Here is an 18917-nt window from a genome sequence, read left to right on the forward strand (position 1 = left end):
AAGCAGGATTTAACTGAGGATGGTATCAAGGAACCCGAACAGAATTGAATGTAATGTGAATGATGTGTAAACTCCCCATTGGTTAGAGGCCATTCAGAGAACAAGGGAACATGCTTGTGTTTGTTGAGGATCAACCATCTCAGTCACAGGACATCTCTGCAGGCATCCTCGAGGTAGTTTTCTTCAGCTGCTTCAACATCTTTTCCAGAGCATACAGTCTGAAGTGTTCTCTGAAGATCGCATAATGTTCAGAATAAGTTGTCTCTTCTCTGCCGCTGAAGCAGTCTGTGTCCACGTGCAGCAAGACCTTGATAGCATTTAAATTGTGCTGTTGGTAACATTCATATAACAGTCCTGCTAGACATTGCTCATCTCCACAGTTAAACATGAGGAGCTCATTCAGCACCTCACACTGGTTTCAACGGAATATAAGGACGCCATTCAACTCATTGAAACTATTGGATAAGCCCATTCAGTCCTTTCTGCCTATTACACAAGTAGGGAATGAGTGTAGACACCACAAAGGTGTTAAAGAGGATCCAGGAGTCGCTAAGTAAGGTCCTTGAGCCACTTCCATATGACCAGGAAGAGGCAATGCAGCCTGTCAAACTACTTATTCAGAAAGAGCAAGATGTTACAGATACCCCACAGATAGACTGCTGCATGTTGTTCCTCCTGGCTCTATTGCTCGTGGTTTGCTGAAGGTGAGAATGGAAAATTGATGTTTTGTGCAAAGTCTCAAGAAAATACCTTCTATCTCTGAGAAGACAAACTGGCGTTCCTGTGGAGGTCAGAAGCTGGTGGGAATGGCTAACTCTTTCAGGAATAAGCCATTGTGCCTACTGACAGATTTATGAACAGTGCAGGGGCGCACACAACTGCACACTGAGACACTGAGGGTTTAGTTAGAGCATAATACTCCATTTCAACCAACATGGAGATTCGACACAGGTACATGAAATATTGGGAAAAATGTATCATGTGGAAAATTCAAATTTACACAATTTTTCTTGACATAATGAATGTTAGTCCATAATCCTCAAGTTTAAATATAATCGCCTGCTATTCTCTCGCAGTGCTACAGATTAAACACTCATTTCCTTTATACTCTCTTTCTCATCCAGGAATTAATCGAGTGAAACTCCTTTGCACTCTCGATCGCAACAAAATCATTACTTACAAAAGAGAGTAAACCTGCCAACAGTGCCCCGAATACTGTCTCAGCAACACTCTACAACTGCAGGAAGATGTCTTTACTCCTTTACTTGAATAATTTTATAATGAATGACAACAGATCATTCACTGTCCTGATTACTTGCTTTTTAGCAACTGCAGTTCCCAACCTCTCATCTTCTAACCAATACAAAATGGAAAGGGCTACATTTGTTGCTCAAATTCAAATTACTTTTTTGCCTTGTGAACAGCTGTGTTCCAAAAACTGATACATTTGATATCATATGAGCAATGATCTTCAGTTCAGAGCAGGACCTTACTCTCTGTATTCTCCCCATTATCCAATTCTTAATCCAATTAGTATATTCACCCCTTACTGAAGGACGCTAACGTTCTTCGCTCACCATTCAAATGCCTTCTGAAAATTCAAAGACACCATTCCCATTGGTTCTCATTTGTCGATGTCACAATCTACATCCTCCAAAAACTCCTACTAGTTTAGCAAAAACGATTTTCCCTTCCCTGAATCTCGGCTGACTCTGCAAATCATATCATCATTCTCCAAAGATCTAGTTGTTATTAATGACAAAAAAATCTAATATTTTCCTCATAACTGACGTCAATTTATCAATCAGTTGATAATCTGTTGTTCCTCTCTCTCTCCCTCTCCTGTTTTAAGTATTTACAACAACAGTAGCTACTTTCAAATCTGCAGGACCCTTTCGATAATATAAAGCGCTTTGACCAACTTTGACCTCCCTCATAGAGTGATGGAATTGACAGTACAGAAGGAAGCCACTGACCCATTGTGTCCATTCCTGCTCCGGACATATCTATCCAGCAAACTCAACTCTCCAGCCCTAAATCTGTGACCTTCTCAATTCATCACTCATCTGGTCCAGAAACTTATCAAGCTTCAATACAATGAGTTTTTTTTCCCAGTATTTCCACTTTAATAATTCTAATTTCTTGCAGTTCCTCATTTTCCCTAGACACTCTGCTCCTTAATATTTCAGGAGGATTTTCTGTTTTTTCCTCGGTGTAGACAGAACCAACATATTTACCTCGCCAGACAGAGATGGCCTCTGTCACCTCATGAATACACAAGAGGATGGCACTGTGGCATAATGGGTATGTCACCCACTCCTGCCTGGAATGTTCCAGAACAAAACCATTGTTGGAGATTGTGAGTACAGTCCTCTCCCTGGTGTGAGACTATTGGATATTGGAAGGAGGTTCACAGCTCTGAGATCTCCACATTGTTGAAATAAACTGGCTTCAAACTTTGCATCTGGAAAAATATGTCATTGGGAAATATTTGTAGAAGTTTCAGAAAAAGATCCGTGTCCTGCTCCTCCCTGTAGACCCAGACACTCTCTAAGTGCAGTGCCCACACTTTGTCCAGAATGGAACACTAGACACTGGAATCGTCCTGAATGATCGCAGCAGGTGATACCACAAATCCGAGAAAATCATCCACAGAACCTCCACTGACTTTCCACGACAGGAACAAGTCAAAACGCTGTAGACAGGCACATGCACTCAATGTTAAAAATGCTTTTCGCTTCAGTTTCTATTCTGGGCTGAAAATCCATAGGATCTCTGCATTGTCGCTGGCACCTGAAATATTAACAGCTTTTTTCTCCATGGAAGTATTTGACAATGAAACTGCACAATTTTCTTTTCCTGTCATGATAATAGCAACACTGCTATTTCTGATTGAGTTGTTGGTGGGGGGGGGGGGGGGGGGGGAGCGAGGTGATGGTCTCGTGTTATTTTCTCCAGACAATACATCCAGAGAGCCAGGTACCTTCAATCTCCCTATAGCAGATGGTAGAATTTGAATACAATAAATTATTTGGAACTAACAATCTATTGAAACATTGATGGTTGTTAAAACTAATAACCCCTGGCTCAGTAGTGTCGCTCAGGGAAGGAAACTTGCTATCATCACTGGTCTGACCTACATGTTACTCCAGACCCTCAGCAATGGTAGATTCTCAAATGCCCTTTGAAATGGCCAAGTCAACCATTCAGTTATCAAGATCTACAAGATCTCAAAGAAGTGAAACCAGATAGACCTGAGCACTAGCAGCCGACAGCACATCGAATTACAGTGGTTCAGAAAGGCAGTCCCCCAACCGCTTCTCAAGAGCAAATAGGAAAGAGAAATAAACTCTGGCCCAGCCAACATCAAACATGTCCCATTCATTAAGGAAAGAAGATGGCCACACTGAGGGAAGAGATCGAGGGGACAGAATTCACTTCAAACAGGGACGTGCATATGTGCCCACACGTGCATGAAACTCAGGAATATGGGAGGAGGTGAAAAATAAATTAAAATAATGTCACATTTTATTTCCATCTCTGCTGACTATCAATAATCCCTTTGTTAATGTATTCTATCTCTCTATTTCCCCATATGTTTATCTCACCTCACCAACACACATTAAATTAATTCCCAGCTGCTTTCGGATCTGATACATGGTGAGTGGACTCACAGTGTTAACTTTGTTTTTCTCTTGCCCCACTCTGCCCAACCTGCTCCATTTCCCCTGCACTCTGTTTCTTTTTGGTTCAGGCTTCCAGTACCTTCCATTGTTTGATTTAACATATGTTTCCTTACTTTATGGGACAGATACCTTTCGAATCCACATTGACAAACTGAAAAGCATTGCTCCCCGACCCACCTCATACACTACTCCTGCATTTCCCAACTACTAATCTACCCCTGCATCTCACATGTCTATTACACCGAGCTGCACATGATTGGTGGGACTGTGGGAGGAACCTGGAGCACCGAGAGGAAACACTTGCAGACCCGGGAGAATGAGAAAATTCAACACGAAAAGTCCTGAGGGCAGAAGCAAACTGGGTCCCTGCTACTATGAGACAGCCGTGCTAATCACTGAAACATCATGCTCCCACCCCCTCCCCAAACTGTGTCCCTGCTACTATGAGACTGCCGTGCTAACCACTGACACACCATGCCCCAACCCCCACCCCCCCAATCTGGGTCTCTCCTACTATGAGACAGCCGTGCTAACCACTGAAACACCATGCCCCCCCACCCCTCCCCCCAAACGGGGTCCCTGGTACTGTGAGACAGCCGTGCTAACCACTGAAACACCATGCCCCTCTCCCCTCCCCCAAAATCGGGTCCCTGGTACTGTGGGATAGCCGTGCTAAACACTGAGACATCATGCCCCCCTCCCCCAAAACTGGGTCCCTGGTCCTGTCAGACAGCTGTGCTAACCACTGAGAAACCATGCCCCCTTCTTTCCCACCAAACCTGTTCTCTGGTACTTTGAGACAGCCGTGTTAACCACTGAGACACCATTTCCCAATTTCCCACCCCCACCACTCAAACTGGGGCCCTGGTCCTGTGAGACAGCCGTACTAACCATTTAGACACCATTCCCCCCTCCCCCTCCCCACAAAACGTGTCCCTGGTACTGTGAGACAGCCGTAATAACCACTGATCACCGTGCACCCTCCCCCTTCCCTCAAACCGGGTCACTGGTACTGTGAGACAGCCGTAATAACCACTGAGACACCATGCCTCCCTCCCCCTCCCCTCAAACCGGGTCCCTGGTACTGAGAGACAGTCGTGATAACACTGAGACACGATGTCCCCCTCCCAATCTCCCTCCCAAACCGGGTCCCCGGTACTGTGAGACAGCCATGCTAACCACTGAGACACCATGCCCCCCTCCCTGCCCTGTCCCCCCAAACGGAGTCACTGTGCTCGGTAATACTGGGGAAAATGTGAATAAAAGTGATGAGCTTAGAGCTATGATGTTGTGGCCATAACAGAGACGTGGGTTTCTCAGGGGCAGGAATGGATGTTGGATGTTCCAGGGTTTAGAACATTTAAATATAATAGGGAGGAGTTAAAAAGAGGAGGGGGTGTAGCACTGCTCGTCAGAGAGGGTATCACAGCTACAGAAGTTACCATTATCGAGGAGGGTCTGCCGACTGAGACAGTATGGGTGGAAATTAGGAACGGTAAGGCAGCAATCACCTCAATAGGGGTTAAATACAGGCCCCCCAATAGAAGCAGGGAGATTGAAGAAAGCATAGGTCGGCAGATTTTGGAAAGGTGTGAATGGAATTGGATAGTTGTAATGGGTGACTAACTTTCCCAATATTGATTGGAACCTCCTTCCAGTAGATGATTTGGAAGGAGCTGTTTTTGTAAGGTGCGTTCAAGAGGGTTTCCTAACTCATTACGTTGACAAGCCGACGAGGGGAGAGACCATTTTGGATTTGGTGCTCAGCAATGAGCCGGGCAGGTATCAGATCTTGTGGTGGGAGAGCATTCTGGTCATAGTGACCAAACCATTGAGGAGCAGGTAAGCATGCTGCAACAGATAGAGATTGAGGAAGCTGATGTGTTGAAAATTTTGACAAACATTACGATTGACAAGTCACCAAGGCCAGACTAGATTTGTCCTCGGCTGCTCTGGGAAGCGAGAAATGTGATTGCTTCGCCGCTTGCGATGATCTTTTCATCCTCACTCTCCACAGGATTCGTACTGGAGGACTGGAGGGAGACAAATGTAATTCCTCTCTTCAAGAAAGGAAATAGGGAAATCCACAGATATTACAGACCAGTCAGTCTCACGTCTGTCATCTGCAAGGTGTCAGAAAGGATTCTGAGTGATACGATTTATGACCATCTGGAAGAGCATGGATTGATTAAAGGCAGTCAGCATGGCTTTGTGAGTGGCAGGTCATGCTTCACAACCCTTATCGAGTTCTTTGAGGATGTTACTAGACAGGTTGATGAGGATCGAGCGGTGGTTGTTGTGCATCTGGACTACTGTTAGGCATTTGATAAGGTTCCCCATGGTAGGCTCTTTCAAAAGGTCAGGAGGAATGGGACACAGGGAAATTTAGCTGTCTGGATACAGAATTGGCTAGTCGACAGAAGACAGCGAGTGGTACTGGAAGGAAAATATTCTGCCTGGAAGTCAGTGGTGAGTGGTGTTCCACAGAGCTCTATTTTTGGGCCTCTACTCTTTGTAATTTTTTATTAATGACTTGGATGAGGAGATTGAATTATGGCTTAGCAAGTTTTCAGACGACACAAAGGTTAGAGGTGTCGTTGACAGTATACAGGCCTATTGTAGGCTGCAGCTTGACATTGCCAGGATGCAGAGATGGGCTGAGAGTTCTAAAATAGAATTCAAACTGGATAAATGTGAGGTGATGCATTTTGGAAGGTTGAACTTGAAAGTTGAGTACAGGATTAAAGGCAGGATTCTTGGCAGTGTGGAGGAACAGCGGGATCTTGGTGTGCAGGTACATAGATCCCTTAAAATTTCCACCCAGGTGGACAGGATTGTTAAGAAAGCATACGGTGCTTTGGCTTTCATTAACAGGGGGATTGAGTTTAAGAGCAGTGAGATCTTGTTGCATCTCTATAAAACTTTGGTTAGACCGCACGTGGAATGCTGTGTCCACTTCTGATCGCCCTATTATAGGAAATATGTGGATGCTTTGGAGAGGGTTCACAGGAGGTTTACCAGGATGCTGCCCTGGAATTATCTGACAAAGAGAATTTGACTGAGCTCGGCCATTTTTCGTTGGAAAAAAAAAGGAAGAGAGGGGACCTAATTGAAGTGTACAAGATAATGAGAGGCATAGATAGAGTTGATCGCCAGAAACATTTTCTCAGGGCAGAAATTGCTAACACGAGGGGTCATAGTTTAAAGCTATTTGGAGGAAAGTATAGAGGGGATGTCAGAGGCGGGTTCTTTACACAGAGAGTAGTGAGAGCATGGAATGCGTTGCCAGCAGCAGTTGTGGAAGCGAGGCCATTGGGGATATTTAAGAGATAGCTGAACATGCATATGGTCACAGAAATTTGAGAGTTCATACATTAGCTGTACCTCACATGAGGATCAATGGTCGGCACAACATCGTGGGCTGAAGGGCCTGTTCTGTGCTGTACTGTTCTATGTTCTGTGTTCTAAACTGTAAACAGTGACAAAACACCACAGATGTGTCAGGATCTGGAGGTAGAAACAGAGGCAGCATATAGGGTCAGATATGATCCTCTTCTGAAAAACTCATATCGGACTCAAAAAGTTAATTGTGTTTCTCTCTGTTCAGAACTTGCAAATGTTTTTCTGAACTTTCAATTTAGTTACTCTTCTGGACAGTGGATGTTTGTCTGATCTGAAAGGGAACAGCGAAGCTGCCATTTCTGTTGATGCTCAAGAATTTGGTTATGGTTTTTGAATGAAAAATGAAAAACTATGTGCCTGACAGCTCCCCAAATACCGATAGTTTATTGCCACTGTCATAATACATTATGAAAATGTTGAACTCGGTGATCATGACATCACATGATAAATCCGCTGAAAGTAACTGATTGAAATACTGATCCCAATTGTTATCAATGTCTTATCATGCTCCTGATTTTTCAGGCATCATACTCATCCAGCAAGGTCTTACCTTTCCGAAAGTTTACACACAGCAATGAAAACATAAAATATCTTTGTATTTTTAACAGGACATATTCATCCAGGGTTTTGGAAGGCACTAGCAAGGGCAGACTTTATTTGTCATCCCCAATTACTCTGGAATAAGCGACACAGAGTTGCCCTGTTTTAACTCCTCAATCCAAAGTGATGCAGATCCAGACAGAGCTGTTTGTAGGGGCATTTCAAGATTTTTAACAAAAACTTGTGAAGGAACAGAAAAATTAGTCTCTAGTCAGGATGACATGCAACTTGGAAGATACCTTTCAGAGACTGATTTTTCTCTTGTTCCCATTCCCAGTGCAGAATGTTCTCTAATTCCCATTAACCACAGTTTTGCTCAGGGTCCTTGATTCCACCCTCAGTCAAGTCCTGCTTCGGTTGAAAGGGAAGTCACTCTGCTCTCACCTCAAATTACACGGGAAGTTCAGTTGAAAGAATAAAGAGCAAATGACAAGAACATTGCTTGTTAGAACAATGTCCTTGCAATATTCAAAAGAAAATTGATGCACGGTCTTCCTTAAGGCATTATTTCGACACGACATCACCTTTTAAACAATATTCAGAATGGTGGGTATTTGTTCTTTTAATTTGCTTCCAATTCAACGTTGAAATGAGACCGTGAATTGATCTTCTATAGTGTGTTTATAATCCAGAATTTAAATCAATCCTTATCATCATTTCTCTAGTTCTTTCAAACAAAATTAATGAATGAGTCTGTGTCCATCCTTCAGATTAAAAAGTTCTTTTATCTTTGACTATTGCAATGAATGTTGTAAAGAACAATCTGCAGGCCCATGTAAAATGGAAATATTGCAGGGCATGGTGCCAAAAGTTAGTCAAAGGTTTATGATGTCCAAGCCATATGAATAATACATATGGAGGGGTGGAGTATAAAAGCAGAATTCAGCTCGATATCCGAAATAATATTTGTGGCTCCCTCACAAAAGAGCACAGCTGATTCATGCTTTAAATTCACCAAAATAGAAAAAAAACAAGAGACTGGAATTCCCAATTCTGCAACAGCATCTGTAGAACAGGAAGAAAATCAAGGTTTGTTTCTGAAATTTATAAATGTTGATGATAAGAATGTGGGAGATGGAGGGGATGTTGGAGAATGATGAACCATGTTGTCGATGATTAGCCGGGTGGGTCAGAGTGATCAGGAATGTGTTGTTCACAAGAGGGTACAAATGGATGGTCAGATGGTCAGATCAATGACTCATAAACGGTAACTCTGAAACATGCGAGATGCTGCATTTTGGAAGATGTAACAAAACAAGAGAGAAGTCAAACCATGAAGATCCGTTGCATTTGCGTTTGGAGCAGAGAAGAGTGAGGGGTGACCCTGACAGAAGTGTATTACAGCATGAGAGGTATGGGACCACTGAACAGATAACAACCATTCCCCTTAGCTAAACGGTCAAAAACAAGAGGAAATACGTTTGAAGTGAAAGAGAAATTTGTGAAATCTGTTTTGACCACAGAGCCTGATATGTGTCAAAAGTGTATTGCCTGAGAGCGTGGTTCATGAAGGTAACCTCACAAACGTTATGAAACACTTGTATCAGCACAGGGTGGTGCAGAGTCGATGGGCCTTGTCTTTATTACATGATTACATGTGGTGGCAGCCATGAAAGCTTTGGTATATTCTGAAGCAGCAGCCAATTGGACTTGTTGGTTTGTTAAATCGAACTGTGCTCAGTAAGTGGCGAGATTACAAACAAGCATCATCCGATGGAGTATCAGCACTTACTCAATCTAGGACAGCCCAGCCATCTCTGAAATCATCCAGGATAATTCACATGCTCAGTGTAAGAATCGTCCAACACAGCATCCACATTATTCCAGCTGTTTGACAGCATTATTTTAAGTTCACCAAGAAACAGAATTCGCTTCATTTTTATATAGACTTCTCGTGTAAGGTTATTATTTCTCTGAAGACTAATAAATTCCTAACATATATTTGTATTGACAAAGAGTTTGTTATCCTGCGAGCTGTTCCTCACAGCGTGGCGGCTGGTTTAACACTCCATCCATCACCAGCAATATTTACTCCCAGTTAAACCGGCACATGAGATGCACTGCTGGTACTCTCTCTCAATAGCCACTTGGATGGACCAACGTCAACTGGACTGGAACTTCTTAAGGGCAATTAATGCTGGTCTAACTCCATTAAAATCACAAATGAACTAAAAAGACAATCTGAATTTCTAATAATTTTAAACAACGAGGACATTTTATTGATCTGATGAGCTTGTAACTGTCTTTGAAATGTAGAAACTAGCATCAGGAGTAAGGAATCAAAATAGCTCCGTCATTAGATAAGGTCATGGATGATCTGATTTTGACCTCAATCACACATTCCTCCTTTGCTCTTACAATGTTAGTGCGTCATTCTTAGTCAATAGTCTGCCTGCCTCTGCCTAAGGAATATTCAATGTCTTATTCTCCAACGCTATCTGGGAAGAGAATTCCACAAAGACACAACACAATGAGATGATTACAACAAATCGCCAACTTCTTAACAGAGACATTCTTCAGTTTTATACCATCCAATCATGGTAATCTCTCATACAAGCTGAAACATTGTTTCAGAATTCAACTTGAAAGACTACTTGGAATATTCTGGGGTTAAGCAAGATCACATGTTGTTCGCCTAAAGCCCAGCAGATCCAAGGCCAGTCAATTCAAGATTTCCTCCAGAAATACACACTCGTCCCCGGAGTCAGCTGAGTGAATCGTCTATGGATTGCATTTCATATCATTGTGGTCATCGCTCTCTCGGTGTGCTAACACCATTACCTTGTCGATCTGTAGAAAATCGCCCCTACTTTTAAATGTATTCTGTGTCAGAAAGTTTGAACATTTATCTTATCTCCCTAAACGTTTGATGTACACGTAAAGTTTTTATTTTGTAACCAAGGTGCCTGGTTCCTCTGCGCCTAAAGCCAATGTCTCCACTGAAATAATACATTACGTTTCCATTCAACCCGCCAATATCTTTGAGCACAGACACATTTTTCCTACTATGTTCCATACACCAATATTTGCCTGTTCACTTGGCCCAACCTGTATCTCTTTGTAGACTCATGTCCTCTTCTTATCTTCCTTCTGCAACAGTTTCAACAATTTGTATTCTTCCCTAATACAGACAGAATATTTGGCCAAAGAAACACACTGTGGCGACATTTCAAAGTAATTTAAAATGAAATATTTTTACTCCATGTCTAAACTATAAATTTAAGACAAAGCTAAAGAGTGTTCCAGTCCTATCACTCAGTTCCCATTACTCAATGTAGGGTCAGATGGTGTGGAATGTGTGTGGGTAGAATAGAGGAACCACAAATGTGCAAAACCATAATTGGAGTAATATTCAGGCCTTTGAATCATAGTCAGGAGTTGGAGCGCATGATAGACCAGGAGATAGAAAATATATGTAGGAAAGGCAAAGTTACAATGAGTGGGGGGATTTCGATATGCAGGTGGATTGGGAAAATCAGACTGGTAGTGGTTTGCAAGGAAAGGAATTTGTGGAATGTCTACACGATGGATTTTTGGAGCAGCTTATGGTGCAGGCAACAAGGGAACGGGCAATCCTGGATTTAGTGTTGTGCAGTGAGGCATACGTGAGAAGTAATCTTAAGGTGAAGGAACCCTCCGGAGGCAGTGATCGTAATATGATTGAACTTAATCTTCAATTTGAGAGGAAGAAAGTAGAATCAGAGTTAATATTACAGCTGTATAAAGGCACCGACAAAGACATGAGAGAGGGGCTGGGTGGAATTGACTGGGAGAGGAGCCTAGCAGGAAAGACAGTGGAAGAGGAATGGCGGGAGTTTCTTGGAGCAATTTAGGAGTCACAGCAGAGATTCATCCCGAGATGCCTTGTCCAGGGAGGATGAGGTATCCATGGATGACTGGGGAATGCATGGCTAGGGTAAATGAAAAAGAGAAAGCAGCTAACATGGCAAATGGCAGTGGGAAAACCAGAGGATTGGGAAGCTTACAAAGAGGAACAGAAGGCAACAAAATAAGAAATAACGAGGGGGAAGATTAAATATGAAGTTAAGCTATCCAGTGATAGAAAGGATGACTGAAAGAGTCTCTTTAGATATATTAAGGGCAAAAACAGGAAGCAGAAGTGGATATTGGGGCACTGGAAAATGACGCTGGATTGATAGTAGCGTGGAACAAATAATAGATGAGAAACTAAATAATTATTTCTTGTCAGATTTCACAGCGGAAGACATGAATAATATCCGAAAAATTCAAGTGAGTGAGGAGGCAGAGCTGATTAGGACAAATTGCTCGAAAAACTAAATGGGTAAATAAACTGGATGGAGACATCAATGGTGATATTCCAGAAATCATTGGAATCAAGGAGGGTCCCAGAAGACGAGAAAATTATGAACGTGACACCCTGTTTGTTTTTAATAAAACAAGATTTTTGAATTTTTTTTACAAAATTACAAAAATAGTACAAACTAGTGTATTCTGCTTTACAATATAATAACAACCCAAATATAGAATTTTTAAAAAACTATTAATCTATTCTCCAAATCAGCAAACCATAAAATAGGTTATCCTACATTACTAAAACTAAACAAAAGGAGAAAAGAAAATAAATAAGTAAATAAATAACTCGATACAAATGTTTTAAAATATATATTAAGTCATAACAGAACCCATACTCATACAGGATTCCTCCTCCCAGGACCCCCCGAAGCAGCCAGAACTATCCCCACGGCTAAGTAAAGGCCCTGAACAATGTGGCTGATATATCTGTGTCAATGTAGTTTAAAAAGGTCTGCCATGTTCTATGAAATAATTCCGTCTTTTGGTTCACCATATTCGTAAGGAAGTCAAGGGGGGTATATTCCATGATTATCCTGTGCCAATTTGAAAGCCCTTTGAAAGGGAACCTTCGGATATCCAATTCACTAAAACGTTTTTGCCCGGACGAAAGAAAAGAATAATGAATAATTTCCTCCTGTATATATCCAAAGAAGGGAAATTTGGGAACCCAAAAGTAGAGGCACTGGCTCCCACCCAATCTTTGCCAAGGCATTCTCTACTCTGTCCCAACACATGCAGATCTTATGGCATGTCCTCAGACAATGCGTGAGAGTACTAACTTCTGTTTTGCATATGGGACACATTGAAGATGCCCCTGCCTGGAACTTTACAAGTCACTCAGGTGGCATCTGAGCCCAATGAAGTATCTTGAATTGGATAGCCTGAGTTCTGTTACAGATAGACATCTTCCTAACGTTTTCCCAGACGTCCTCCCACATCTCTAAGGAGAATTCCATCCCCAATTCTTCACCGTAGATTTTATATAACCATTCCATGTCCTTTGATATCTTATTAAATAGTTTATGGTAGAGAGTACTGACCACGGGCGGACCCATTGGCCGACGCACTCTCCTTTCCCTATCCGATTTATAAGGATCAATTATCAACATCGTCTCCTATTTGAAATTATCGAAAAAGATCTTTGCTATGCAGCCCAAACTTCTGACGCAGCTGTTTGAAGGACATCATGACTCCCCATCGAACAGGATTCCCAAACAGGAGATACCTCTTGACTCCCAGATTCTGAATACATCAATCAGCCCTGGCTGGAATCCCAACATTCCCACTATAGGGGTATGGGGGAGGATTTTTGTAGGTTACCCTCATCCTGTCACATTATCGTCCAGGCTTTGATTGTATTTAATACAATAGGATTTTTACAATGATACGTAATAACTCTCACCTTGTCCATAAATAGTAAATTGATGAGGGGATATTTTGCTTGGGATGCCTCAATATCGAACCAGATTGTTTGTGGATCACAAGAGACCCAATCAGCTACGGAGGTAATAGAGAACTCAACTGGTACCTCCTCAAATCCGGAAAATCCAGCCCATCCCTTACTTGTGGAAGCTGCAGCTTTTCTAATTTAATAAGGGGCCGTCTATGACTCCAAATAAAGGAGCCGAGCCAATCATAAAGCTAACGCAGCGCTTGTCTCAGCAGCATCAAGGGGAGCATTCTCATAGCGTATAAAAAGCCAGGTAGGATGTTCATGTTGACCAAAGCTATTCTACCGAGCCAGGATATTGGGAGATCTTCCCAGCGTTGAAGGTCCTATCATAATTTCTCCAATAAATGTGTATAATTGACTTTATATAGCTGACCAAACGCCGGAGTATTAAAAATACCTAAGTAAAGAAAACCTCCCAGTGACAACCCAAAGTCAAAACGGGATTCATCCGGAAAATTGGATATACTGGCAAGACCGCTCAGCAGCATAGCCTCTGATTTCACAAATTGATTTTATAACCTGAGAACATGTCAAATAATTTAACCACTTGAATTAAGCGGGGCACAGATGTCAATGGATTATTTAAGAATAGGAGGACATCAACTGCATAGAGAGTAATTTTGTGCTTACCCGATCCAACCTCCGGAGCCATTATATGAAGGTCAGCTCGTACAGATTCCACCAACGGCTCAATCACTTGTGTAAATAATAATGGTGAGAGAGGGCATTCCTGACGACAATCTCTGCCAACGTGAAACTATCTGAACGTAAACGTTTGGTGATCACCGCTGCTTTGGGATCATTATATAATACTGTAACCCATTTAGTAAAGACCTCTCGAACACCAAACCATTCGAGCATATAAACGAGATATGGCCATTCTATCCGATCGAATACCTTCTCTAGGGAGACAACTAATCCTGGCGTCGCTCCCTGCTGGCAGGCTTGTGCCATATTTAAGACTCTTCTAGTGTTATTAGTTGATCTGCGACCCTTTATAAATCCCATCTAGCCTTCTTTAATAATGAATGGCAAAACCCTCTCCAGTCTTCATGACAACACTATTGAGAGAATTTTAAAATCCACATTCAACAAGATTATAGGTCTATATGAAGAGCAGTCATTTGGAGCCTTTTCCTTGTTGAGAATGAGACAAATATTTGCTTCTCTCAGAGAAGGCGAGAGGCAGCCCAGATTATGTGAGTAATTATACATATTTATAAGTGGCCCGACTAATTCCCCCATCTGGTCCGGGCTCCTTGCCACTCTGGAGTTGCATCACTGCCTCCTGTATTTCCTGGGTTGCTAGGGGGGCATTGAAGAACAACATCTGCTTCCAGGTTAGGGCCGGGAGGGCAAGGCTTTTTTTTAAATAAAGACTTTATCTTCCTTGTTCTATCCTCACAGCCCTGTGGCCTATAAAATTCGAAATAGAATCTTCTAAAGACTGCATTGATCTTTTTTACGATCACAGGTCAAGGTACCATTACTCTTTCTAAAGACATAATTGCTTGGGCGGCCTTCTTCTTTATGGCAAGGTATGCTAGATACCTGCCAGGCTTGTCACTGTATTCAAATAATCTCTGCTCTGCCAGTATTATCTCCCTCTTTGCTGTTTGACTAAGGTATTCAAGGTTACCCTAAGTGCTGTGACCCACTGTAGTTTAGTAATGGAGGGTCTTAGCCGCTTCCGGCAAGCCTCGAGCAGACACTGTTGTTCTCCCTTTTGTCTTATCCGGGGCTCAGAATATGAGATAACCAAGCCTCATGCATGTGCCTTAGCAGTCTCCCACATCACCGACGGGTTACTGACCGTGCCTGAGTTGATATCCCAGAAGGTTTTAAATTCTTCAAGAAATATTTTATATACTTACTATCCTTCAATAGGAAAAGGTCCATACCCCAATGTCGGGAAGCTATCTCATCATCACTAGTCTTAACCTCCATTTATACTGTGGCATGGTCGGAAATATATATATGACCGACTTCACAAAACAATATTGAGTTCAAAAATGTTGAGGGGACAGAAGCATATCGATTCCGGTATGGCACTTGCGTGGGTTAGAATAAAAAGTAAAGTCTCTAGCCTCCGGGTGAAGACACCTCCATACATCTACCAGCCCCAACTCCACATTCAGATCCGCCAACTGCCTAAATCTCAAAGATATACCCGCAGAGCTCTTAGGTATTCTGGCCATTCCTGGGTCGATGATACAATTATAATCCCCCGCTAAAATTGTGTGGTGCACCCCGAGAGCCATCAACTTGGAGAACGCTTCCATTACAAATTTAAATGTGTGCACGGGGGGGGGGGGGGGGGGCAATAAAGATTCAAAATCCCAGATTCCTTTCCATGTCTTAGTGTATAACTTAATATATACCATCTAGAGTCATCTTTTATCTGGCTTACCATTTGGAAGGGAAGATTCTTCCGAATTAGAATGGCTACTCTCCTACTTTTTGAGCTGAAAGATGAAAAGAACACCTGGCCAAAACCACCCTATTGCAGCTTCGAATGCTCCTTATCAAGTAGATATGTCTCCTATAGAAGGGTTACATCCGCCCTTTCTTTTTTAAGACTTGATAATAGCTTGTTCCTTTGATTGGTGAGTGGCTCCCCTTGACATTCCAGGTGCACCACCGAAACAAATGACTAGCCATGATCGTCCAAGCAAGCCCGAGACCCCCCAGGAGGGAGATCCCCACCCAAAGACATTGAATAAATCCAAAAATGATTCACACATAAAACACTCTTTAAAACAGCTAAATCAATAAAAAACTAAGAACTACTCCTAAAAACAAATAACATAAAACATACTTAAACGGAGACTTTCCCCCTTGTTCACAGGAGGCACTACTACCTTCCAATAATCCCGTCATAGCATGTCCCAGCCAGAGACATGCCCTCGGACAGGCATTATAAATTAGAGCAAATAAATTCCAATGTCTTATAAGACAGAAGTTAAAGATGGGTGACCCTCCCACTTCCCCCCCCCCCAACACCATCACCTGGATACACATAGCAAAACAACACAAGATGAAAATACATAAAATTACAAAATTACAATCTCAGCAAGTAATAAGCAAACAAATTTTAAAAATCCCAGAAACATTCCCAACCCGCACGAGCTATAGATAAGAGTCCATAGAAAGGATAAGGAATGATCCACACACTACCCCCACCCCCACCCACCAAGGAAAGATGGAGAAGAGAAAGAGGAAGAAAGGAGGATAAAAAAACAAAAGGAGGGCAAAATAAAGGCATTATCCATACAGTTCAAGTCCCACAGTCGACTTGAGAGCATCCAGGAATTAGTTTATTTCTTCTGGTGATCCGACGTTATGCACAGATCCTCCATGACTGCAGCACAGCGTTGCCGGATATTGCACAGAATATTGAATACTTAAATCCCTCAGACGCTTCTTCACCTCATCAAATGTCTTCCTCTTGCGGTCCACAGACGGAGAAAAGTCCTGGAACTGCATTATCCTAGAGCGCTTGTATATCATGTCATGAGAATCCTTCCCCGAGACTATGGAGGCCTCCAGCAGCATCTATTTTTCCCTGAAAAGCTGTCGTTGACCTAGGACTGGGTGGGGTCGCTGGTCTGACCCCTTCTGGCACACAGCATCCCAGTGGGCCAATTCAGTCCACACCTAGCCCAGCTCTGACTCTAGTTACAGCAGCTGTGGGTGCCATTGCTCCAGAAAATCAACACGCGGGCCTTCCTCCTCCCGTTCGGGAAGGCCAAGCAACCGAATGTGTTTCCAATGACCTGGATTTCCGATGTCATCAATATGTTCCTCTAAGTTCGGGACTCGATTTTCCAGAACCCAGACCTGACCCATGGATGACTCAGAAGTGGTCTTGGAGGCCATTGCCTGTTACCCCGCTCTCCCCGACACGCTGCCTGAGTTTCTCAATGTCTTAGTCATGTTTCTGCAGTATGACCGAGACTGACTCCCACCTGGACTCTGTCTCTTCAATGGACGTATCAATCTTCTCTCGGAGTTTTACTAGCTCCGAGATCAGGCTCACCCCTGCAGGTGACTCCCCCGGGGCGGACGCAGACGTCTGTCTTGCTGCGGGGTTGGGGGAGGGATCCCTCTCCGTTGTGAACTCCGAGAACCTTTGCCTTCGGTCATTTTAAAAAGCATCAAATTATAAAGTTTGATGTAGAATGGCAAGGCTGCTGTGCAAAAACTGGTTTAAACAATTTAACAGGTGAGGTGAGGTTGTGTACCCCACTTTGCCAGAGTCTTGGGCAGAGCTATGCACTCTCATACCTACTGGGTCACCGCCATTTTGCATCTCCCTGACACCCTGTTTAAAAAAAGGAATAAGGCAAAAGACAGAAAATTACAAACTGATCAGCCTATCCTCGGTCGTGGGTAAGTTCCTGGAATCCATTGTGAAGGATGAGATTTCTGAATAATTGCCAGTGCATGGTAAAGTAGGCCAAAGTCAGGATGGCTTTGTCAAAAGAGAGGATGCTTATGAATCTGTTAGAATTCTTTGAGGATGTAACAAACAGGTTAGACCAAGGAGAGCTAATGGATACTATCTATTTGGACTACAAGAAGGACATTGACAATGTGCTTCACAGGAGGCTGCTGAGTATCAGGAGGCCCATGGTGTCAGAGACAAGGTACAGAAGCTCAGCTGTCTGGCAGAAAGTAGAGATTACAAATATTAGGGTCCTTCTCTGGATAGCAGACGATGGAAACTGGTGTTCCGCAAGGAAACCACAACTTTTTACTTTGAACATTAAGGATCTAGATTAAGGAACTGAGGGCATTCCGGCGAGGCTTTTAGATTTCGCAAAGGTAGGTAGAGGGAAAGGTATCATTGAGGAGGCAGACGGATTTAGATAGGGTAGGAGAATGGGCAACGAAGTGGTAGATGGAGCTCAACCTGAGAAAGTGCGCGGTGATGCACTTTATAGGATAGAACAGAGGCATGGACTATTTTATAACTGAGGAGAAAATTCAGAAATCTGAAGTACAAATAGATTTTCTAGATCCAGTCCGGGATTGTCTCTAGGTAAATGTGCAAGTTGAGTCAGTATCTAGGAAGGTGTTATATCTGCCACACAGTGTGTTGGAAATCTTACATTCAGAAAAAGAACTGAGTCAACTCTTATAAACAATAATATTTGTTTATTGAACACATTTAATGTTAGAAAAATAAAATGCATTATAATGTAATGAAAAACATTACAAACTAACTTAACTTTGGATGATCACATCCCACCCCACGAGAAGGTGACCGGATTCCATGTGGTGAACACTAATTGTTCTTCTGATAGTCTCTTAGAGGTGTCTTCTCTTCAAGTGGTTATTATCGAGGGGTTTTGCAGCAATTCTTATCCTTCCAAGTCTTCACGCCTTTTTTGGAGGGTATGGAGGATCTGACAATGGAATGATCAGTTTCAGTTACC

Source organism: Chiloscyllium punctatum, chromosome 34, assembly GCF_047496795.1.
Source record: "Chiloscyllium punctatum isolate Juve2018m chromosome 34, sChiPun1.3, whole genome shotgun sequence".
Taxonomy (NCBI): domain Eukaryota; kingdom Metazoa; phylum Chordata; class Chondrichthyes; order Orectolobiformes; family Hemiscylliidae; genus Chiloscyllium; species Chiloscyllium punctatum.